This window comes from Schistocerca gregaria, chromosome 9, assembly GCF_023897955.1.
Source record: "Schistocerca gregaria isolate iqSchGreg1 chromosome 9, iqSchGreg1.2, whole genome shotgun sequence".
In the NCBI taxonomy this organism is placed as follows: domain Eukaryota; kingdom Metazoa; phylum Arthropoda; class Insecta; order Orthoptera; family Acrididae; genus Schistocerca; species Schistocerca gregaria.
This window is the reverse complement of record NC_064928.1, coordinates 94,510,112-94,536,265: the sequence shown is the minus strand read 5'-3', so window position 1 is coordinate 94,536,265 and position 26,154 is coordinate 94,510,112. Positions and strand designations below refer to the sequence as shown.

The window sequence follows — 26,154 nt, the reverse complement described above, 5'->3', positions numbered from 1 at the left end:
GGCTTACTCACTAGTTAATCGAACTTAACCTAACTTACGCTAAGGACAATACACACACCCACGCCCGAGGGAGGACTCGAACCTCCGACAGAGGGAGACGCGCGAACCGTGGCAAGGAGTCCCCGACCGCTCAGCTACCCCGCGCGACATTTAATTTTCAACATTCTTCCGCAACAACACGATCGAGACCAGTACACGGCCTGTGGCGGAGTGGTTACACGACAATAACATCCCTGTAATGGAATGGCTTGCACAGAGTCCTGACCTGAATTCTACAGAACGATGTTTTGGAACGGCGAATCACCGACCGACATCCATACCTTTCCTCAGTGCAGTACTCCAAGAACGGGCTGCCATTGCCCCAGAAACATTTCAGCACCTGAGTGAACATATGCCTACGAGAGTGGAAGCTTTTACGAAGGCTAAGGTTGGGCCAACAAAATATTGAAATCCAGCATTGCCGATGGAGGGCGCCACGAACTTGTAACATTTTCAGTTATGTGTCCGGATGGTTGTGATGACGTAGTGTATGTATGGATTCAATTGGCTGCGAGTGGAGTGCGTAATTCAAGTAAAAGATCGTTCTGTGATGTTTTAGGGTGTTTTTCGTAGCTTACCGTGAACATGGGCTGCAGTGTTTATTTCATCATTCTCGGTGACCCAAGTCGAGGCTTTTTCCTGTACCTTCATGATGAGTATACTCACGTCGTCCAGGATGACAGCAAATATTTTGAAACCGCTTGTTTGACTACCAGTCCTGCGTCCCATCAAGGACGCAGCCTAAGCGGGCTTTGGGGGGTCCGGACCCCACTATCACTCAAACTAAATTGCGCATGACGTAGTGGCCATGCAGTGACTCAGAAAGATATTTTGATTTTCAATCATACGACAAAAAAAGGTATACGCACTATCAATAGTGAACGACGCCATTGATATTTAAAACATCGATATGTCGACAGCATTATCGGCCATCGCCCATCCACTACTGCACAGTGTCTGTCTTACTTGAACTCAGTTGTTTTGTTAGTCAGTTTGTTTCTTACTTGCATCTGACCTTAATGTTAAGTGCTACCGTTTATTACTTTTGTGCTGGGTGCTGTTATGACGACTTCTAATTATGGATGAGTTAGTAACAAGACACAAGAGAATTGCCCACTAGCGTTATGGTAAATTGAAAATATGTATGCACTACTGTGACAGCCCAACTACCTACCCTTTCTTCTTTTTTGAGTCCTCAGTTTCCTGACTGGTTTCATGCGACCCGCCACGAATTCCTCTCCTGTGCCAAACTTTACAACGCACTACGTCCTCAGTTATTTACTGGGTGTATTCCAATCTCTGTCTCCCTCTACAACTTTCTCCCTCTACAGTTTCCTCCAGTACCATGGAAGTTATTCCCTGATGTCTTAACTGATGTGTTTTCCAAATATTCCTTTTCTACCCGATTCCTTACCTTATCAGTCGACCTAATCTTCAACATCCTTCTGTCCCACATCTCAAATGGTTCGATTTTCTTCTGTTCCGGTTTTCCCACTGTCAGCGTTTCACTACCATACAATGCTGTGCTCCAAATGTAAATGCTCATAATTTTCTTCCTCAAATTAGGGCCTATGTTTTCACCAGTATACTTCTCATAGCCAGGAATACACTCTCTGAAGTTGTTAGATTGATTTTTATGTCCTTGTTCCTCCGTCCGTCATGGGATATTTTGCTACGTAAGTAGCAGAATTTTTTATTTATTTATTTATTTATGCATTTATTTTACCTGGCAAGATAAGGGCCTTCAGGCCCTCTCTTACACCTAACCAGGCATACTCAGATTGAACGAGTTACAGTTTCTACTTAACATTAAGGACATATAGCCTATTATGCAGTATTGATGTTAAAGAAACAAATAGATATTATAACAGTAGTACAATGATAATTATAACAATAAAAAATAATTATAACAGTCAATAATAATAATAATAATAGTAATAATAATAATAATAATAATAGTAATAATAATAATAATAATGACTATGTATATGAAAGTAAACATACTTTTCTTTTCTGAACGTCAGTCCCATTGTTAGTTGGGAATTTTCTCGTTATGTTCTTGCAGCTTGTGAGTTATTCTCATCGAGCAGAGACATAAGACGATAGAATGGGGTGAAAGAGATATATAAGAGGTAGATAGGTTAGAGGAAGAGAAATAGAACGGTAAAATTCGAAGCTGTGATGGAGAGGAGAAAGAAAGAGATGGGAGGGGCACGAGAATGGTGGCTATACCGTCCCTAATATGTAAGTTTTGAGTTCCCTCTTGAATGTTGAGTAGTTCTGGATAAGACGCAGATCACAGGGGAGCGCGTTCCATAGTCGTATGGCTGAGATGGAGAATGACACGGAGAAAGATTTTGTGTTATCTAAAGGTACAGCCAAGATGATAGACGTATCCGATCTGGTGTTGCGATTGTGGAATGATGATAGGTGTTTAATGTGAGAAGATAAGTATTGGGGGCGCCAGTGGCTAAGAAATCGATGAAGTAAGCACATCGTGTGGAGATCGCGTGCCGTATGTGGGCGTACCCAACCTAGCTGGGAGTATGAAGGACTGATATGATCATACAACCGAATATTGCACACGTATCTAACGCAAGCATTCATCACTAGCTCGAGGCATCTAGAATTTTCACTATTTGTGCCGTGTTGAACTACATCACAGTAGTAAAGATTAGGCAAGACTAGTGTTTGGACTAATTTTTGTTTAACATGGGTTGGAACTATTTTTCTAAATTTTTGATTTGCATGTAGGGAGGAGAGCGATTTCCGGCAAGCTGTGACTGTTTGTTCTTCCCAGTTTAGGTGTTCATCCAAGATTATTCCAAGGTCTTTTACTGTTTTTTGGTATGGTAGTTGGGTACCATTGAGGAGTATTTTAGGGACTGTTTCGCGAAAGTACCGGCTGATTAACTTTGGGTGAGATATAAGTATGACCTGTATCAGTAACGGTAAACAACCAATCAGTTCAAATTGGAAGGTTCATTAAAACGCTTTTACCTTCACTTCCATATTAAGTTAAAACGTGCACAACATTATTTCTGTTCCTCACCAACATACAGCCAGTGCACTAATTGGTTGTGTGCTGTTTCTACAAGAAGATTTCAGTCTACGTTTGCTGCTCTAGCCACGTACAAAATGTTTAACTATTTGCCTCTAGCAGATTTCTTAATTCATCTATTTCATGATCAATTCGGGTGTTAGTTTGATCGCGACTGGTATTTCTGCTGCTTCTCATTACTTTCGTCTTCCTTCAATTCACTCTCGATTCGTAGTGTGTACTTATTAGACCGTTCATTCAACTCAACATCTCCTGTAATTGTTCGTCACATTCACTGAGGATAACCTTTTCATCAGCGAATTTTATCACTAATATCGTTTCATCTTGAATTTTAATCCCATTTCTGAACCTTTTTTCTTTTATTTCCGCCATTGCTCGTTCGATGTACAAAAATAAATAAATGGTTCAAATGGCTCTGAGCACTATGGGACTTAACTGCTGAGGTCATCAGTCCCGTAGAACTTAGAACTACTTAAACCTAATTAACCTAAGGACATTACACACATCCATGCCCGAGGCAGGAATAGAACCTGCGACCGTAGCGGTGGCGCGGTTCCAGAAGCTCCTAGAACCGCTCGGCCACTCCGGCCGGCTCTCAAGGAACAGGTAGCATTTGTCGCTTCGTAATTAACAAGAACAATTTACCGAATAGTAATTGTCTCTTGTAAGCTTAGGCGAGTGGCCTGCTGATAAGAGTAAATAGAGTCTGACAAGAAATACAGAAAGGGGTTAGGAACTGGCACCTCTTATAAGTTACCAAAGAGAACACTGAATTCTTCAGCATACCCAGCCTGCCAATAATACTAAGAGATTACCACTGTAGTCAGCAACCACCCTGTTCTACCTCGGAGAGCTTTCTCCGTCTCATCTCTGACAGTAAAGGTGGACATTCAAACAACCCTCAGTGAGCCGTGGTGGCTCGCGTTTGATCTATCGGACGTACCGCGTATAATATTATCACTGTATCGCGGGGGAAAGAGAGAAGTGGGGCCCCCTCGTTGGGGAAGTCGGCGAGGCACCTGCGACAGCGGAGTAGTTGGATTTTGGAGGGCGAGAGAAACAGGGAGAGAGGCAGTAGTGCGTGGAGCGTGAAGCCTTGTCTGCCGACGCCGTGTGTGGTGGCGAGAGGAAAGTTTGCCGCGTTACCTGATTGTGTTTGGACGTTCGCGGCGGACTTGGTGGGTAGAGGCGTCGATGCTGTCGGGAACATGCTGCTTCCTTGTTTATGACGGATTTACCGTTTGCTTCTAGTGACTACATTCTCGTCTCTATGGCTCTGTCACTGATGTGATGCCGTTGCCAGCACAGTTGGTTTGGATATAAGCAGCATTTTGTTATCAGTGTCGCGATTACTGAGTGTGCTTGCCGTTGTGGTGTGTTTATTGAGCAGTGCGCTTTGGACGCTTGACGTTACTATTAGGAGTCCATTAAGTAAGGCCGCGTTTATCCTGTCAGGACTTGTGTTCTGCATTTAAAAACTTAGTTGTTGTCAGTCACTGAATTGCTCAAATGCATTCATACTTCTCTGTTTGTGTTATTGTTTTACGCCCTCTGAATGAGAAAATGATAAAGGGCCTTACCATTAGTGACCTTCTTGTGTGCCACTGATTGGTTATGTTTTTCAGCCACGCAATTTGTGCGTTTATTGTAACGACCCGATGTCTGTTTCTGATTAATGTTTCCCTGTGACATAGTGTTAATCTTGTAACAATTTTAATCAGAGTGTTGCAGGAAATATCATATTTGTGCCTCGCAAGTGGATAGCGGAGGCGGTTTATTGGCCATGATGATGTGTTGGTAGATCCATTTCACGAGTCCAAGCCAGTCACCCGGAGATTTAGAAGTTGTATGTTGTTTTAAGTTAAATAGCACTTATTTTAAGCGTAGTGCCCTCATGCCGAAAGTTTCTGTAGTTTTGCGCAGATTATGCGGTATGTTTAGATGACTCTGAATTCAGTGTGTTAAGTTAGTACTCCTTATCTTAAGCGTAGTGTGCTCATGCACAGGAAGTGTATGTGGTTTTGCGCAGATTGCTCGGTATGTTTAGATGACTCTCAATTCACTGTCTTAAGTGGTGTCCTCTAAGGTGCTGGAAGTAGTGGATAGACAGCTGTTTTGGACACGTTGTATATGCAAATTATTTATGTCCTTATTACGTTGGTGAGTTGCTTGCCCTTTGTGTCACAGGTGGTGCTAATTTCATTAATTTCGCCACCGGCTGCGGGAGGAACCGACCCACTGTGGCAAGTAGTTACGTAGTCGCGCCCGCGCACCGTAGCGGGCGTTGTTTACTGGCCCGACGCCTTCCTGTGCTTGGCGGCGGGAGCGTGTTGGCTGGTTTCTTAGGATTTGCAGTCTGGGAAACCGTGCCTTTGGTGTACAACTGGAAGACATGTTCTGCTTCGAGTACCTCGAAGTGGCTCTATGTGGGTAATGAAAACGACTTATGCTGTTGGTGGCTCAGGCCGAAAGTGGTTCATTTGCAAAACAGGTCAATATGCATTTCTTTCCCATAATTCTGTAAACATGTTTAGGTGGTTGTGTTTCTTTTTAAGTTAATTGAATTGTTCAGAAGTTACTATTATGGCCATTAACTTATGCAGACATTTAATAGCTAGGATGTGTATTGAATTCTGGTTTTTCAAGTTGAGTTGGTTATGTGGGGAAATTGCTTTGAACAGACACATAATTAATTAGTAAACAACTGAATGCTGTTTGTGAGTTGAATTTTATTGTGTTCCTAAACATACTAGCGATTATATATGAAGACAGTAACTGTTCTCGAAAGAACAGAGACTGTTGATGACCGTGCAGCTTTTCCCTGGAATAAATGATGACTAACTGAAACCCTCAGCTGTCGACAGGTGTTGTTGATATACCTCGATGTGGATGGCTGAAAGCAGGAGATCCCGGGTTCGAGTCCCGGTAGGGGCACACATTTTCAGCCAACCACATCGAGGTATATCAACAACTCCTGTCGACAGGTGAGGGTTTCAGTTAGTCATCATTTATTCCAGGGAAAAGCTGCACCGTCATCAACAGTCTCTGTTCTTGCGAGAACAGTTACCGTCCTCATACATATAGTTAAAGGCTACCCAGCCATTGACCTTCATCTGTGCGAGTGCGCATAGGTTGCCCAAACTCTTACGGGAATCGCCAAAGCGTGCGCGAGTAATGAGTGGATGGGCAAATGTCTATAGGGTACATTACATGTGTAGAATCGTGGACAGTTCGGAATGTGAGTCTCACGGGAGGCGTGCAAGGGATAAATTTCCCTGCAGTCATGTTATCCTCTGTGTCTTCGGTGGCTCAGATGGATAGAGCGCCTGCCATGTAAGCAGGAGATCCCGGGTTTGAGTCCCGGTCGAGGCACACATTTTCAGCTGTCCACATCGAGGTATATCAAAAAATGGTTCAAATGGCTCTGAGCACTATGGGACTTAACATCTTAGGTCATCAGTCCCCTAGAACTTAGAAGTACTTAAACCTAACTAACCTAAGGACATCACACAACAGCCTGCCATCACGAGGCAGAGAAAATTCCTGACCCCGCCGGGAATCGAACCCGGGTTTCAGTTAGTCATCATATTAACGGTTATTTTTAGTAGTTGACTTATGCAGTTAGGCGATTTACAAGGCCTGTTGTGTTGTTTCCTTTTAAAAGTATTATCAGTATTATTAATAAATAAGTGTGCTGTAAAACATTAAATGAAGTGCCTCAAATCCCTTTGGTCCACACCTTCCGTGACTCACCCTTGGGCGGTAGTAAACAACCGTGAAAGCTTATTCCAACTGGATTGTCGTTAAAGTTCCGATCGCACTACAAAATTATGCTGAGACGCGACAGATATGGAAAGCAGAAGAATGACATTAAATCCAGAGACAAAAAAATTAATATTGCGCATACTGCTAAGGTACACTGAACGCGTGGCTTCTCGCTCCAGTTCGTCGTCCCAGCATAAACTGCTCCCGCGTCCCTGCCCGTCTTTGAGGTCGGCTCGGTACACTTCCCGCTGCCGCGACACGGTTCATCTTCATCCCTCGTCGACGGGCGGTGTACAGAGAGGGCGAGATACACACGGGCGCGCAGCGGCGGCGGCGGCGGCGGCGGCAGAAGCGGAACAGCCACTCGGCGCAGGTGGAGCGTGGGCGGCTGGGAGCGGACGCCGGCGTCGCCATAGCAACGCCCCGGCTGGCGGCCGGCCCGGAAATTGCGGGGGCGGCGAGGGAGGCAGCGCGCCAGCGATAATCCGCTTTGTGCCGCGCTGCGCCGCGCCGAGCACCCTCCGCCGCGCGCCGCCTCCGCCCGCCAATTACTGGCGCCAGCGCCGGAAACTGGCAACGCGACGCTCGAGGTCCAGCTCTCTCTCTCTCTCTCTCTCTCTCTCTCTCTCTCTCTCTCTCTCTCACACACACACACACACACAGACACGCGAGCTCGAAGCACTCTTCACCTATCGGCGCAGCTTGTCGCAGTTCACCCACGACAACTGCCAACGTCACTTGGACAACGTGTCACGATCTGAAGAACGAAATTTTCACTTTGCAGCGGAGTGTGACCTCTTATGAAGCCTCCTAGCGTATTAAAAACGTGTGCCGGAACGAGAACCGCACTCAGGACTTTTGCCTTTCGTGGGCATGTGCTCTGCCGTCTGAGCTACCCCACCAGGACTCGCGACCCGTTGCATCAACAACGACTCTGTACTATTGTACATATAAGTAATTTTTTCCATCTGATTTTTCGATAAACTTGTGTAATTGATGTTCTGATTTCATTTCATGCAATTATGTTAAGAAAACTGTAAATAAGTTTCAATTTGAATATCAATGTTTATGTCAAATGTCAAGCAATATTGTAATAGAATTGAAATGTAACAAATGTTGAAACTGTTGTAAGATGTTTAAAATTGTAACTGTGCGTCTGGTCCATACGTAGGCAATGTGTTAGGATATGTGGAAAGCAAAAGCTCGGGCGAATACCCGGTCTGTCAGGGAGCGGTAAAAGGTGGCAGGCGAGCGCGGGAAAATGCACGCGGGCACTGCACGGCACAACGGGCTCAGCGGTAGTAGTTGGGAGTTTGGAACTGGTTTGAGCAACACCTTCTGGAGCGAGGAGGCTCTCCTGAAAGACATGGCTTCACTGAGGCTCGGGTATGCCGTTCCAACGCCCCCACAGCGTGGCAAAATTCCATAGGCACTAAATGGAAAAGTATTGCGACGCTAAAAAGATTTAAAGTGCCGATACGTCAAGAGCCATAGCTGTGATTATACACTCCTGGAAATGGAAAAAAGAACACATTGACACCGGCGTGTCAGACCCACCATACTTGCTCCGGACACTGCGAGAGGGCTGTACAAGCAATTATCACACGCACGGCACAGCGGACACACCAGGAACCGCGGCGTTGGCCGTCGAATGGCGCTAGCTGCGCAGCATTTGTGCACCGCCGCCGTCAGTGTCAGCCAGTTTGCCGTGGCATACGGAGCTCCATCGCAGTCTTTAACACTGGTAGCATGCCGCGACAGCGTGGACGTGAACCGTATGTGCAGTTGACGGACTTTGAGCGAGGGCATATAGTGGACATGCGGGAGGCCGGGTGGACGTACCGCCGAATTGCTCAACACGTGGGGCGTGAGGTCTCCACAGTACATCGATGTTGTCGCCAGTGGTCGGCGGAAGGTGCACGTGCCCGTCGACCTGGGACCGGACCGCAGCGACGCACGGATGCACGCCAAGACCGTAGGATCCCACGCAGTGCCGTAGGGGACCGCACCGCCACTTCCCAGCAAATTAGGGACACTGTTGCTCCTGCGGTATCGGCGAGGACCATTCGCAACCGTCTCCATTAAACTGGGCTACGGTCCCGCACACCGTTAGGCCGTCTTCCGCTCACGCCCCAACATCGTGCAGCCCGCCTCCAGTGGTGTCTCGACAGGCGTGAATGGAGGGACGAATGGAGACGTGTCGTCTTCAGCGATGAGAGTCACTTCTGCCTTGGTGCCAATGATGGTCGTATGCGTGTTTGGCGCCGTGCAGGTGAGCGCCACAATCAGGACTGCATACGACCGAGGCACACAGGGCCAACACCCGGCATCATGGTGTGGGGAGCGATCTCCTGCACTGGCCGTACACCTCTGGTGATCGTCGAGGGGACACTGAATAGTGCACGGTACATCCAAACCGTCATCGAACCCATCGTTCTACCATTCCTAGACCGGCAAGGGAACTTGCTGTTCCAACAGGACAATGCACGTCCGCATGTATCCCGTGCCACCCAACGTGCTCTAGAAGGTGTAAGTCAACTACCCTGGCTAGCAAGATCTCCGGATCTGTCCCCCATTCAGCATGTTTGGGACTGGATGAAGAGTCGTCTCACGCGGTCTGCACGTCCAGCATGAACGCTGGTCCAACTGAGGCGCCAGGGGGAAATGGCATGGCAAGCTGTTCCACAGGACTACATCCAGCATCTCTACGATCGTCTCCATGGTAGAATAGCAGCCTGCATTGCTGCGAAAGGCGGATATACACTGTACTAGTGCCGACATTGTGCAAGCTCTGTTGCCTGTGTCTATGTGCCTGTGGTTCTGTCAGTGTGATCATGTGATGTATCTGACCCCAGGAATGTGTCAATAAAGTTTCCCCTTCCTGGGACAATGAATTCACGGTGTTCTTATTTAAATTTCCAGGAGTGTATGTGTGCTCTGTGCCTCGTCATCTTGCCGCCCGCCAACCGCCGCATCGATACTAGCAGGTTGAAACTTTTAGTGCTGTATTCGTATGGACCATAGAGTGAACTGTTCAATAATAACCTAAATTTTACCAGAACTTTCCCCTCATTTAATTATCCTCACAACTAACCTAGACAGGGTCCTTTCCAAACGTTGTGCAATCCGACTGTCCCGAAATGAAAATTAAAAATTGTGCTAATTATAATTATTTACAGATCTAGCTACATTAGAAGGGTGTTTAAAGAAATGTTTTGTTAATGAACCAGTAAATGAATAACGAAGGTCTAACGAAGTTGAAAGATAACTTTAGTATTGATACAGTAATGAAGTTTATTATTTCGAGACAGATTGAAAGGCATTTAAATGAGCAGTAAATAAGATGAAAAGAGTAGTAACTTGTATACTGGAAATCTTGATCGTATAATAAACTCAGTAATCAATTTTTTGAATACATCGACCATAACAGTTTCAGGGTCCCCCCTCATTCATTTGAATTCTGAAGTGTTCTAACTTGGTTTGACCAGCAAAAATTAAAGTCAATATAAAAGTCAAAATTTATCAGTGTTTTATCTTTATCAAAATTGATATTTTGTGTGTGTGGCACGAAAGCGCAATTTCTAGGGTAACCTACGCCCGATTTAAATCAGATTAATAGACAGTATAAAGTTTTGTAGTATACATTATAGTACAGTGTTACGTATTCATCCATATCAGTGCAGAACGTGAAACTATCAGTTCAATAGATTTTCTGTTTCCAAAATTCGACTATATTATGCAGTGTTACAACTTATTGTTTTGCATGAATATATACCAACTTGTATAGGGAATAAACTCAGTTAATGCCTAATTAGGCTGGCGACCGTATTATTATCTTATTGGTAGCATCTTCTTGGTTGCTTTTGATCCATCCTGAGTGTAATTGCATTTCGAACTCACTTGACGATTCACTGTTATTACAGAGTGGATGTAAGTCTGATTTGCCACCATTCAGGTACACGCGGTCGATATCTATATGAAAATCCTTTCTCATAAGGTGAATCCCGCTCACTTACCATAGCACAGGCTTTAACGAGTGCTGTGTCACAGATTACACCGCCCTCACAGATTCACTTCCCAGTTCAAAATTTATAAACCTAATCATCCAATACGTCCAATCTCCAATAGCACGAATAGCGCATATCACGATTTGGCCTGATTTCTACAAGAAACTTTGAAACAGCCACGTTTTGGTCCAAAATATTAAAAACGTAGTATGCAGTTCAGACACCAAGCGCTTTTCCTTAGATATTAAAAATTCGTACACCAATGTCCCGGTACATGAGACGCTCATCATTGTGGAAGAAAATTTACGCCAATTTAAAAAAGAACTATCAGATGAACAGAATACCGATTTTATGAATCTCATTAATGTCGCTGTCAAGTACAACTACTTCGAACTCAACGGACAACTGTACCAGCAGTCTGATGGGATCGCTATGGACAACCCTTTACACGACATCCTTGCCTACATCTTTATCAATTCTTTGGAAAAAAAAGCTGTTTAACCGCGTCTCAGTCGCTTCACTAAGTTTCCTGTCTTACACAAGATATTCTAGTCATCTATAACGGACCCGCCTATAGAATTGACGATATATTTAAACTTTCTAACGACTTCCATGAAAAAATTTCTTTCACTATTGAACTAGAAAGCGAAAACCGCAAATTACATTATTTAGACTTGACGCTTACAATAGAAGTCAATAACATCACTTTCAATATTTTTCGAAAAGATACGTATACTGACCAAATCGTGCCTGCTTCCTCTTTTCATACACAGTCTCAAAAAATGGTCTCTATACCACTTCTAACAGAAAAGTTTAATGAGGAGATTAGTTTACTTAAAACCATAGCAGTCAATAATGAATATACGCCTAACATAGTGGACAATATCGTAAAATAGAAAACTGCAAGAACTACCACGCTCAACATCTCATACATTGAAATTAACCCAAAAAAACGTTTTTCTATTCCTTTCATAGGACCCATTTCCTATCAGATTCAGCGCACGCTTCGCAACAAATGTAACTGCAGTGTTGCCTTCTCTAGTAATAATAATCTGAAGAGAAACTTCATTCATAATTTGAAATCCATTTGCTCCACTACAGAAAGTTCCGGCGTTTATAAGATCATCTGTGATACCTGCTCCTCCTATAATATAGGGCAAACTGGAAGTGCTTTCACCATCAGATATAAAGAACGTCTTTTAAGAAAGAACGGCACCAGTCCCCTAAATTCATCCTTTTCCGATCATCTCTTAATTACTGGACACGTGCCTAAAGCCATAGGCGATAACTATAGCCTGCATACCGAAAAGAAGGGGCGTGGACGTAGAGGAATTGGAGATTTTCAAACATCTCTCTCGTCATGATGGCCTCATTCTCAACGAACAGCTGCAGCTGCGAAATAAAAACATTTTCGACTGTATAAAGCCATTTTCCTGCTATATCTTTGCCGTCGAGGGGCATGAAAGGGAAGCAGTGGTTGGTAAAGGAGTGAGACAGGGTTGTAGCCTCTCCCCGATGTTATTCAATCTGTATATTGAGCAAGCAGTAAAGGAAACAAAAGAAAAATTTGGAGTAGGTATTAAAATTCATGGAGAAGAAGTAAAAACTTTGAGGTTCGCCGATGACATTGTAATTCTGCCAGAGACGGCAAAGGACATGGACGAGCAGTTGAACGGAATGGACAGTGTCTTGTAAAGAGGATATAAGATGAACATCAACAAAAGCAAAACGAGGATAATGGAATGTAGTCAAATTAAATCGGGTGTTGCTGAGGGAATTATATTAGGAAATGAGACACTTAAAAGTAGTAAAGGAGTTTTGCTATTATGGGAGCAAAATAACTGATCATGGTCGAAGTAGAGAGGATATAAAATGTAGACTGGCAATGGCAAGGAAAGCGTTTCTGAAGAAGAAAACTTCGTTAACATCGAATATAGATTTAAATGTCAGGAAGTTGCTTCTGAAAGTATTTGTATGGAGTGTAGCCATGTATGGAAGTGAAACGTGGACGATGAATATCTTAGACAAGAAGAGAATAGAAGCTTTCGAAATGTGGTGCTAGAGAAGAATGCTGAAGATTAGATGGGTAGCTCACGTAACTAATGAGGAGGTATTGAATAGGATTGGGGAGAAGAGAAGTTTGTGGCACAACTTGACTAGAAGAAGGGATCGGTTGGTAGGACTTGTTTTGAGGCATCAAGGGATCACAAATTTAGCATTGGAGGGCAGCGTGGGGGGTAAAATTCGTAGAGGGAGACCAAGAGATGAATACACTAAGGAGATTCAGAAGGATGTAGGTTGCAGTAGGTACTGGGAGATGAAGCAGCTTGCACAGGATAGAGTAGCATGGAGAGCTGCATCAAACCAGCCTCAGGACTGAAGACAACAACAACAACAACAACATCTTTGCCGTTTTCTTGTATGTCATAACTGACTTTTTTTTACGTTACAAAATGTATCTCTGTTTAAAGCAGATAAATATGTAACTTCATCCTATTATCATTAGTGCTTACGTTATGCCTGAATGAGCTCCATCACATTTTCACGTGTCTAATTTTGAATGTACAATAGGCTAGTTGTTTCTGCGGCTACTAGATGGCGCTCGAAGCAACACCATGTTTACTAGCCCACACTTTCTAACGTGGGCACCTCAGTCTTGTTGCAACCCATGTACACTCAAGTACGAGCAGCCCTAAGCGGCTCGCCATCTTCTTTACAACTATTCATGACGTCGCCTTTCCGGCTTATATTTTTTAAAATGTGACTTGTAAGTACTGCATCTCTTTCCAGTCAGTAAAAACATTAATTTAATTAATGTATTATATACCTAACATGTTTTAGAACAGGTAGTTTAATTCTGAAGACGACTCTCATGGTAGAGTCGAAACATGGTCAATTTTGACTTAATATTTGTGACCGAGGGCTTATTTGTTCTAATACAGATTCACTTCCGCCAGCACCTCGTCTCCTACCTTCCAAACTTCACAGAAACTCTCCTGCGAAACTTGCATGACTAGCGCTCAGGGAAGACAGGACATTGCGGATACATACCTCAGGATGGGTGGGGATGACAGGTTAGACGGAATTGTCACCTATGCAGATGACGTATTAGTTGTAGTCACTGCGAACAACAGAGCCCAGTTGGAAGAGAAAACCAGTGGAATACTACAAACAATTACTCAGTGGTGTCACAACAACAAACTCGGGATAGCCGAAAACATACACTTTACTGAAAGGATTCGGTTATAATTGGGGACACAAACATCGAAGGAGCACACGTTACGCGCTGTCTTGGGGTACACATAGATGAAACATTGAACATAAGGCTAACAACAGACAAAGCAGAAAAAATACTACACAAACTGGTGAGGCTAAATTCAAAACAGTAGAGACTACCTCTACCTCTAGCACTGTGCGCTCTTCAGTATTCAGCTTTGCAGCTGTCGCGTGGGCACATAGAGTGAACGTGGTCACCAACAAAACATAGGTCAGACCAGGGCAGAGAAGTGTCCTACTTAGGCTATCCGGAGCCTTTGGTACCACCTCAGCGGATGCACTGTGTGTGGTGCTCGGAATATGCTCCATAGATATCACGATCAAATACAGAGCTGCAAGGTACTAGTTAAAGGTGGGGAGACTAGATAAGCTCCACACAATAACCGGTGAGCCGATAGATACGTCAGCTTAAAAGTTGGCGTTTGGATACATGGCCAGGTGAGTTGGATGTAACTGATAAGGGACGTAGAGTGCACGGCTTCCTCCCTGACATAAGGGAGCGGTTGAGAATGAGACATATCGATCCCAGCCGCGGTATGGTACATTTCTTAACCGGACACGGACCTTATCCCACGCACTTAAACCGCGTGAGTCTGAGGCAGACACCTACATTCACTTGCGGGGAAGAAGGTTCCCCAGAACACACTTTCAATATGCGAATAATATACATACACTAAACTTAGACTACACAGATACAGACATTGATATATACGGAGCAATAAGAGACGAAGAACAATGGGCTCAATTAAGCGAACTGACGAACAGTATTTCAAAAACAACGCATGAAGAGTACATGCGGGCACGACATCACAGACATGCCTATGTGCAGCGTAACAGAAATCTCCGGAGGATGGACAGCGATACCCACAGTGACAGCGAAAACAGTGACAATGAGGAGGAACAGGAGGAGGAAGCTGAGATGTGACAGTAAATAAGCAAATTGCTGGCAACCTAGCCAAGAAAACACCAAATGCTGTACATGGATGGGCACCTAAAGTAGTTAATACATAGGATTAGTAATAAATAGGATAAGTAATATTATCTCTCTGCTAATAACCATATATGTGTGCGTGCGTGTGTGTGTGTCTGTCTGTGTGTGTGTGTATGTGTGTGTGTGTGTGTGTGTGTGTGTGTGTGTGTGCGAGACTGGCGGTCAACGGCTCGAAGAAACCATTCCGAGCTATTCACCGTCAGTCACATTCCGTGATGGTACTAACAAATCTCTCCTCTATCCTATCATATTTTTATATTCTTCTAAAAAAATTAATTTACAACATTAAATTATTTTTATTTGGAAGAGTATCATTCTTTGTAAATTCTGCAGATAAAACAAAAGAAAAGAAAACTGTAAAAAGATGAAAAACGAAAATTGTAAGATGTACAACCTGTTTTAAATAGCAGGTAACAGGTCTATAAATTGTCAATAAATAAATAAGTAAATAAATAAATACATGCCTCAACCGCAACCTGCGGGCAATCCCCAGAACATTCCTTCTTGCAGAAGTGCTTGTCTTGTAAGGTTTACAGGAGAAAATCGGTGATTTTAGGAAAGAAAGAGACGAAGCACTGGCGGATGTGTGAGGAATGGTCGGAAGTTGTGTTTGGGTAGCTCTATCAGTACTGCAACTGCCCATAACACACAAAGGTCCTGAGTTTCGGTTTGGCAAGCAATTTTAATCTTCCAGGGACTTTCATGTCATAACTTGAAGGGGAGATTCCGGTCGGGACCAATGGAAAACTGGATCTGCTTTACATAATTCGTATCCCTGACGTACAAAGATTACACCACCAAAAAGTATATTTTGATTGCGAAACTACCGGGTGATCAAAAAGTCAGTATAAATTTGAAAATAAACCACGGAATAATGTAGAAATAGAGGTAAAAATTGACACACATGCTTGGAATGACATGGCGTTTTATTAGAACAAAAGAAAAACACCCCATATTGCTTGCGCGCGTCGTTTGCTGACGATTGTGTGCTCAGCCGCCACTTTCGTCGTGCTTGGCCTCCCAGGTCCCCAGACCTCAGTCCGTGCGATTATTGGCTTTGGGGTTACCTGAAGACGCAAGTGTATCGTGATCGACCGACATTTCCAGGGCTGCTGAAAGACAACATCCGACGCCAATGCCTCACCATAGCTCTGGACATGCTTTACAGTGCTGTTCACAACATTATTCCTCGACTACAGCTATTGTTGAGGAATAATGGTGGTCATATTGAGCATTTCCTGTAAAGAACTTCATTTTTGCTTTGTCTTACTTTGCTATGCTAATTATTACTATTCTGATCAGATGAAGCGCCATCTGTCGGACATTTTTTGAACTTTTGTCTTTTTTTGGTCATTCCAAGCATGTGTCTCAATTTGTACCTCTCTATCTACATTATTCCGTGATTTATTCAGTTTTCACATTTATACTGACTTTTTGATCACCCGGTATTTTAGAAATTACAGTGTGCTGAATGGAGCCGTGTGCTGACCGATATATAAGCAACTGTAGGTGCTAGAAGAATTAGTTCGAGGCAAGATTCAAGCAGGAAACGAATTTCTGTCCAACACCGATTTGCTTCAAAGATGCACTGGAGCCAGTAAGTAAAATTAAGTTGGCTTTTAGGGGAGGTAAAGGCACCAGAGAGGTTGGTTGGTTGGTTTGGGAAAGGAGACCAGACAGCGTGGTCATCGATCTCATCGGATTAGGAAGGATGGGGAGGGAAGTCGACCGTGCCCTTTCAGAGCAACCATCCCGGCATTTGCCTGGAGTGATTTAGGGAAATCACGGAAGACCTAAATCAGGATGGCCGGACGCGGGATTGAACCGTCGTCCTACCGAATGTGAGTCCAGTGTTAAAATTAAGTAAATTGAATGTGGAGGGAGTAGAAAGGTAAGGAAATAACTAACGATATCAGCTACATAGGTATTTTACGAGGAATCACCGACCTCGAGCGAAAATGCGTGCGGCACCAAGACTTGAACCCAGGGTTTCATGCTTACTTCTTTTTTTTTTATCTCATTTTGTTCGCTTTATCTGCTCGAGGCGGACGTCGTAAGACATCCGTTTAAGTTCGTTATTGATCGATTAACTCAGTTTTTTTTATTACAGAGGGCAGCTAACCCTCTGACCGACCACGCTGAGCTACTGTGCGGGCAGCTAGACAACTGCGTTCAACAGCTGCGCCACCCGGCCACGGGTGTCCAGCGCAAACGGGCTGCCTGTTTCGGCACCGTCCCCAGGCGGCTCACTCTGATGACCAGCGCCACCTATCCGCAAGCCCCGACCACGTTCTCAATTCTCGCTAACTTTAGATACCCACTGGAGGCGGAAAGCAAACGTTCATCTGGACTGAAGGTTGTGGAGTCATTGCCCATCGAAGCGAATCCATTACATGAATGCAAGCTGTATGTTCTTTCAGATACGTCCGAAAGAACAGACACCACGCAGTCTACTGGGTGTCCGACCGGTTCTAGCCGCTACAGTCTGGAACCGCGAGACCGCTACGGTCGCAGGTTCGAATCCTGCCTCGGGCATGGATGTGTGTGATGTCCTTAGGTTAATTCGGTTTAAGTAGTTGTAAGTTCTAGGGGGCTTATGACCTCAGCAGTTAAGTGCCATAGTGCTCAGAGCCATTTGAACCAATCTACAGGGTGCCCCATTTATCTTGACCATCCTAAATAACTGTTTGCCCAGATGCAAATTACAAAATGTTTCGAGCAAATGTTCTTTAGCCGTCAGGGGGACATCAATCAGCATGATTGTCATCGTTGTAGCTTTGTTTTTGTACAAAGATATGAACAGCGGCATGACTTTTTTAAATGGCACCCTGTATTTTTTGTTCGGTAATTCATTTCCTCTCCTGAAGACCTAATCAAAAATGTATCACTGAAGCACAACGTAGTTGTTGTTTCTGTGGTCTTCAATCCTGAGACTGGTTTGTTGCAGCTCTCCATGCTACTCTATACTGTGCAAGCTTCTTCATCTCCCAGTACCTACTGCAACCTACATCCTTCTGAATCTGCTTACTGTATTCATCTCTTGGTCTCCCTCTACGATTTTTACCCTCCACGCTGCCCTCCAGTTCTAAGTTCGTGATCCCTTGACGCCTCAGAACATGTCCTATCAACCGATCCCTTCTTCTAGTCATGTTGTGCCACAAAACTTCTCTTCTCACCAGTTCTATTCAATAGCTCCTCATTAGTTATGTCATCTACCCATCTAATCTTCAGCATTCTTCTGTAGCACCACATTTTGAAAGCTCCTATTCTCTTCTTATCTAAACTATTTATCGTTCATGTTTCACTTCCATACATGGCTACACTCTATACAAATACTTTCAGAAACAACTTCCTGACACTTAAATTAATACTTGATGTTACAAATTTCTCTTCGTCAGGATCGCTTTCCTTGCACTTTCCAGTCTACATTTTATATCCTCTCTACTTCGACCATCTTCAGTTATTTTGCTCCCCAAATAGCAAAACTCCCTCAGCATCACCCGACTTTATTCCACTACATTCCATTATACTCGTTTTGCTTTAGTTGATGTTCATCTTATACCCTCCTTTCAAGACACTATCCATTCCGTTCAACTGCACTTCCAAGTCCTTTGCTGTCTCTGACAGAATTACAACGTCATCGACGAACCTCAAAGTTTTTATTTCTTCTCCAAGGATTTTAATACCTGCTCCGAACTTTTCATTTGTTTCCTTTACTGCTTGCTCACAACGTTATTAATTACATAACGCAACATTGACTTTGAGCCCAGGTTTACAAACTCGTCCACTTGCTGGAGTTGTCAGAAAACAAATGAAAACCAAATAAAAACATAACACAAAATAAACTTTGGCTCTCCTGTAACATTCCCCAGGAGTAGAACATTCAAAGGTCCTCAAAGTGGTGACCCTGGACACCGATACCCTGGAGCACTGCTTCCAGTCTTGCCTGCTGGAGCGAATTACAAGCAAGCACGATACGTTTCTGCGCATCCTCTGGAGTTGTTGGGATATCGCGATAGATAACGTCTTTAATGTATCCCCAAAGAAAAAAAAGTCCGGAGGATTTAAATCAGGGTTGCCGCGCTGGGTAGCCACGCGCTCTTACCAGGAAAGTACTCGGGCTCGAACAAACACAAATACACCAAAATCGTGTGAGAAATAATGTGAAGGTCTCTTATTGCACTAGTGATACTCCCGCATCTGCAAAACTCTGCAGTCGTCCGCTAGAGGCCTCTGCGTATGCCATGCCGCATTGCACACTGACCTGCCGGTACGCCAGTCGGCACCAGTAGGGACGGTGCAGTGTGCCTCTGAAGTTGCGTTTTGTCACATTATTTGTGTACTGAAGCGTCAGATGGCCCGGCGATTGCTAATCAATCCTGCTAATGTATAGCGATTGGCTGAGATGAAGTCACGGAGGACCCTTCTTCGTGAAGATGGTATTGGTGTAGATGACGAATCATTCGCATGTTTTCTGGTATATATTATAATGCAGAAATATAAGTTAGAAACAGATACTGTTGTAACACACATAATGATGATGATAGGGATGATAATGACGAACAACTCATTGCAAACGGTAGTGGTACGGCAAGTGAGAGAAGAGGCGATGGAAGCAGTGACAGTGAATACCAACCTTCTCCCGAGAAGAAGGTTAATGTTGCAAGTACCATCACGGCGTTTGATGACAACACACTGGAGAACATGTACGATGATTATTACGTAAGAGGTTTCGACACATACGACAAGCATCTGAAAAGACACCCTATACTGAAGTCTAAAAGCAGTATTAAAAACATACTGGATTACGTAGCAAAGAAAAGATAAGGAAATACAGTTATCAAAGGAAATCGTACACTGCTGTTGAAGACCATCAAGGAGCGTGTAATGGCGAAATTCGATGAAACGCGAGAATGCGGTTCCGCCGTTCATGTTTGGCATTTGCAACGTTGGGCATTGGACGTAGCCAGAAACCTTACAGCTTCACCAGTATTTATTACTAACTTGAAAAAGGAGTTTAGGATAACATCACGCCGTATCACTATGCTCCAAGCACGAAAAGATAAGGATGACGAAGAATAGCTGATTCTCAAACGTTTGTTGCTGACGTCAATGAGCATATCACGAGAGAAAACATCGATATTAGTTCTGTATGGAACTGTGGTCACAGTCAATTCAACTATGAACTTTCTTCTGACGGAACACTATCCATGAAAGGAGAGAGAAACACTGTCGCGATGTTGCAATCAGTTACCTGTGCAACACATAGTTACACGATCGATGTTGCTATATCAATTGACGGACGATTGGCAGACAAACTCTATATTAGCTTCCAAGAATGCAGTGGAAAGTTTGGACCCCCCGTGTCAAGAGAAATAGAAACGCGGTGCCCTCCCAATGTCGTTGTCGATGCAAGTGTGAGTAGGAAGATGAAACAACACCTGAAGACGTTTTTTCTGTCAGTTTTGAATCCACATTTGTCAAGAAAGTCATTAGTACTTTGTGACTCCTGGTCTGGACATAAGGATGAACGAATACTACTGGAAGCATCTGGCGGAAAACATGTAGATGCAAAAATCATTCCGCCTAAAACTACAAAATATGCGCAACCTCTGGATGTGTATTTCTTCAGGCAATATAAAATATATATCTAGAGAATAACAGACTTCATTAAACTACGTTCCAGTAATATGCAGCCGAAATTGCAGGACAGATTCTTTATCATGAATATGCATTCTGTCATTTCCAATCAGTTATCTGCGGGAGTATACAGACCAATGCTTCACTACGCGTGGTGAACCAGTGAACAACTTCAGAAGCGTCACTGACGTGGCGTTCAACACTGATATTACACGCCATGCGATCAAGTTGCATTTCTTCACTGTGCGTTTTGCAGTCATTCATATTGCTCGGAGCATTTTATTGATATTCCGCATTTACATTTATAGTTAAGATTGCTACAATTACACCTGTTCGCAGATGATGCTGTAATTTACCGTCTAGTAAGGTCATCCGAAGACCAGTATCAGCTGCAAAGCGATTTAGAAAAGATTGCTGTATGGTGTGTCAGGTGGCAGTTGACGCTAAATAACGAAAAGTGTGAGATGATCCACATGAGTTCCAAAAGAAATCCGTTGGAATTCGATTACTCGATAAATAGTACAATTCTCAAGGCTGTCAATTCAACTAAGTACCTGGGTGTTAAAATTACGAACAACTTCAGTTGGAAGGACCACATAGATAATATTGTCGGGAAGGCGAGCCGAAGGTTGCGTTTCATTGGCAGGACACTTAGCAGATGCAACAAGTCCACTAAAGAGACAGCTTACACTACACTCGTTCGTCCTCTGTTAGAATATTGCTGCGCGGTGTGGGATCCTTACCAGGTGGGATTGACGGAGAACATCGAAAGGGTGCAAAAAAGGGCAACTCGTTTCGTATTATCGCGTTATAGGGGAGAGAGTGTGGCAGATATGGTAAGCGAGTTGGGATGGAAGTCATTACAGCATAGACGTTTTTCGTCGCGGCGAGACCTTCTTACGAAATTTCAGTCACCAACTTTCTCTTCCGAATGCGAAAATATTTTGTTGAGCCCAACCTACATAGGTAGGAATGATCATCAAAATAAAATAAGAGAAATCAGAGCTCGAACAGAAAGGTTTAGGTGTTCGTTTTTCCCGCTCGCTGTTCGGGAGTGGAATAGTAGAGTGATAGTATGATTGTGGTTCGATGAACCCTCTGCCAAGCACTTAAATGTGAATTGCAGAGTAGTCATGTAGATGTAGATCTAGAGCATGGCTGCAGAGTTTTGCAGAAAAACTACACCCACCAGCACATTCAGAGGTACATGATGGTTCTGCAACCAAACGTTCATACAGATCTGTTTGTTAGAGCCCAAGTACTTTCCTGGTTAGGCGGTATGTCACGCGGTCCGTGCGATTCCCCTCGTCGGAGGTTCGAGTCCTCCCTCGGGCATGGGTGTGTGTGCTGTCCTTAGCTTAAGTTAGTTTAAGTTTGATTAAGTAGTGCGTAAGTTTAGGGACCGATGACCCCAGCAGTTTGGTCCCATAATACCTTACCACGAATTTCCAATTTCCAGTTTCAATCAGGAGACCTAGCAAGCCAAGCTACTGTTCCTCCTCGACCAGTCCATCTCGCAGGGTACCTTCGCTTCAGAACACGACCTGCACGCAAGGCATTATGTGCTGGACATCCGTCGTATTGGTACCACATAAGCATTCTGGTTCTTAGCGGCATTTCATCCAGAAGAGGAGGAAGAATTCGTCTGCGGATTGTAGTACAAAGCGTCCCACACATAACGTTAACTCTCCACTGACGCTGATGTTCCACGGGTGTAAGGCATCGTGGGTTGTCGCTGGACCAATAATTCATGTTTCTTGCATTTAATTGTCCTTTGTTTGGGAAGGAACATTCATCGACAAATAGAACATTGGAGAAGAAGTTCGGTTTGGCGACGTTTTGCTGCTGCACCCACCGATAGAACGGTGCACGATTCTGGAAATCATTCCCATGCAATTCTTGATGTAGGTGTGCATGGAAAGGATGGAACCGATGGCATGTAATAATACGATGTACGATGGTTTCAGGAATGCCAATCTCATGTTCAAGCTGTCTTGTGCTCACATGTCGATTCAGAGCAACGCAAGCGAGAACAGCAGCTTCTTCTACGCGAGTGCTACGACGTTGTCGTGGGTTGATACTTCCCGTTTCCTGAAGCGTCGCAACAAGACGAGAAGACATCCATCGGGAAGGTGTGTTCTTGTCAGGATATCGGTCTCTGTACAGTTCCCACTGCCTGCGTAGCATTTCGCCGGCCGCGGTGGTCTCGCGGTTCTAGGCGCACAGTCCGGAACCGTGCGACTGCTACGGTGGCAGGTTCGAATCCTACCTCGGGCATGGATGTGTGTGATGTCCTTAGGTTAGTTAGGTTTAAGTAGTTCTAAGTTCTAGGGGACTAATGACCACAGCAGTTGAGTCCCATAGTGCTCACAGCCATTTGAACCATTTTTTGCGTAGCATTTCGCCTACCTTCAACAACAACAACAACAACAACAACAACAACAATAAAAGAAACGTTATGTCGATGCAGTTTGTAGAAAGGACAGCCTTTACTGTATGCCTACTCTACACAAGAGTATTTCAAAGAACTAAACTACTGTAATAAATGTACCGGTACATAAGAAAAGTGTATTGCAATTACTGTTCTGCTAACTTACATTCCCCAATGATGAGTAGCATTTCTACCTTCTCTTCATTGGTGTACATTCTACACACACAACTCTTCAACTGACGATGAGCCGCGTGGGATTATCCGAGCGGTCTGAGGCGCTACAGTCATGGACTGTGCGGCTGGTCCCGGCGGAGATTCGAGTCCTCCCTCGGGCATGGGGGTGTGTGTTTGTCCTCAGGCTAATTTAGGTTAAGTAGTGTGTAAGCTTACAGACTGATGACCTTAGCAGTTAAGTCCCATAAGATTTCACACACACACACACACACACACACACACACACACACACACACACACACACACAACTGACGATGGTTGACGGAGTGCCGCGTGTGCGTTCTACTTATGTTTACATTTGTCCTCTGTCAAGGTCAGCACGTGGATGTGTTCGATTGCCCCGAGTACCTGCACTAAGCACTGGGAGCGTCAGCGTCAATTTTGTCTTATGTAATCAGTAACGTTGATTTTTTTTGTTATGGTTTTAGGGCGCAAAACTGCTACGGTCATTAGCGCCCCGTCTGTGACTTAGTAAAAGGCAAAGAAAACGAAACTGGAAACCAGCAGCAATGGGAACGAAACTCAAAAAATTGGAGAAACTAAAAACATAAGGAAAGCTTAAAAAACCACTGTAGAAGGGGGTTTGTTGTCCCCAAAAAGAGCTTCAAATGACTGACGTCATCTCACTGACACTAATAAACTCGAGACCGCGATCGGCTGAGCGCGTGTCATCTGCTAAAATGGAAGATATATCAGGCGACAGCTGTAGACGGGCGCGTAGCGAAGTAAAATAGGTGCACTCAAGTAAAAGGTGTCTCACCGTCCACACTTGAGAGCAGTGGGGACAGAGTGGGGGGAGGATCCCCACTTAAAAGATGTCGATGGCTAAAAAGACAAGTGCCCTATCCGTAGTTAAAATTACTTCCTCCCAACGACGCGTTCGGGAGGAAAAGGTCCAAGCACAGGGAAGAGCTTTCACGTCCCGCAATTTATTATTGGGAAGTGTCGACCAATGTGCGTGCCATAAAAGAATAACACGACAAAACACTCCGTAGATCGGCGAAGGGAATCGTGCGAACAGCAGGCTGAAGAAGAGAGACTGCAGCCTTGGCCGCCATATCGGCCGCCTCATTTCCACAGATACCAACACGTCCTGGGATCCAGAGGAACGCCACCGAGACGCCCCCCAAGTGGAGCAAGTGGAGGCAGTGCTGAATCCGGTGGATCAGAGGGTGGACAGGGTAGAGAGCTTGGAGACTGAGGGGAGAGCTGAGCGAATCTGAGCAGATAACATACTGTATCAGCTGATGGCGACGGATGTATTGGACAGCCTGGAGAACAGCGTAAAGTTCCGCAGTAAAAACCGAACACTGGTCGGACGGCCGAGATCGATGTTGCGTTTCACTGAATGGTACACTGTGATACATTTTTGAATAGGTCTTTAGGAGAGGAAATGAATTACCGAATAAAAAAATAAGGGTACCATTTAAAAAAGTCATACCGCTGTTCATACCTTTTTAAAAAGAAAAAAAAGCTACAACGAAGGAAATCGTGCTGATTGATGTCCCCCTGACGGCTAAAGAACATTTGCTTGAAACATTTTGTAATTTCCATCTGGACAAACAGTTACTTTGGGTCGTGCGTTGTATAGAGTAGGCATACAGTAAAGGCTGTCTTTCCTCCAAACTGCATCGACACCCTGTATGATACACAAAATTGCAACGAGAACTTAAATGAATGCGTTTACAAACTGACACCGAAACATCTTCATTTTGGGGCTAAAACTGTTGAAATAGAAGCTGGTATATTCAAGAAAGGTTATTTATCTAATCTGAAAGCCATAAACTTTTTTTTTAACTCATCAGTCTTCTGACTGGTTTGATGCAACGCACCACGATTTTCTCTCCTGTGGCTGTGTCAGTCTCTTCTTCTCAGAGTAGCAATGCAGCCTACATCCTCCATTTCGTCCCTTCTCCTTGTTATTGATTTACACATATTCCTTTCCCTACCTTATCAGCCCATCTAATTTTCAGCATTCATCTGTAGCAGCACATCTCTGCTGCTTCCTTTCTCTTGTGTTCCAGTTTTCCCACAGTGCATGTTTCACTACCATACAGTGCTGTAGTAACGTTGTGTTTCACTATATGGTACACCGTGATACATTTTTGAATAGGTCTTAAGGAGAGGAAATTAATTACCGAATAAACGTAAAGTCCCGAGCCAGGTCACGCCTGTATATAAGAAGGGTAGAAGGACGGATCCTCAAAATTACAGACCAATATCCTTAACATCGGTTTGTTGCAGGATTCTCGAACATATTCTCAGTTCGACTTTAAGGAATTTCCTTGAGACAGAGAAGTTGTTGCCCATGCATCAGCACGGCTTTAGAAAGCATCGCTCCTGCGAAACGCAACTCGCCCTTTTTTCACATGATATCTTGCGAACCATGGATGAAGGGTATCAGACGGATGCCATATTCTTTGACTTCCGGAAAGTGTTTGACTCGGTGGCCCACTGCAGACTCCTAACTAAGGTACGAGCATATGGGATTGGTTCCGAAGTATGTGATTGACTTAAGACTTCTAAAGTAATAGAACCCAGTACATTGGGACATGGAATGAAAGAGGAGAAAGACTAATTGAATTCTGTAACAAGTTTCAGCTAGTTATAGCGAATACCCTGTTCAAGAATCACAAGAGGAGGAGGTATACTTGGAAAAGGCCGGGAGATACGGGGAGATTTCAATTAGATTACATCATGGTCAGACAGA

At 44.1% G+C, this 26,154-nt stretch overlaps 1 protein-coding gene and 1 non-coding gene across 2 annotated transcripts in view; one reads left to right on the top strand and one right to left on the bottom strand.

Annotated features, from left to right (window-relative positions):
• Positions 1-26,154, bottom strand: part of LOC126291913 (arylalkylamine N-acetyltransferase 1) — a 381,277-nt gene that overhangs the window by 168,610 nt on the left and 186,513 nt on the right. The gene's annotated exons all lie outside the window — the stretch shown is intronic.
• On the top strand, positions 6,398-6,472 carry Trnat-ugu (transfer RNA threonine (anticodon UGU)). The gene has a single exon. It is a non-coding gene; the product is annotated as a tRNA-Thr (tRNA).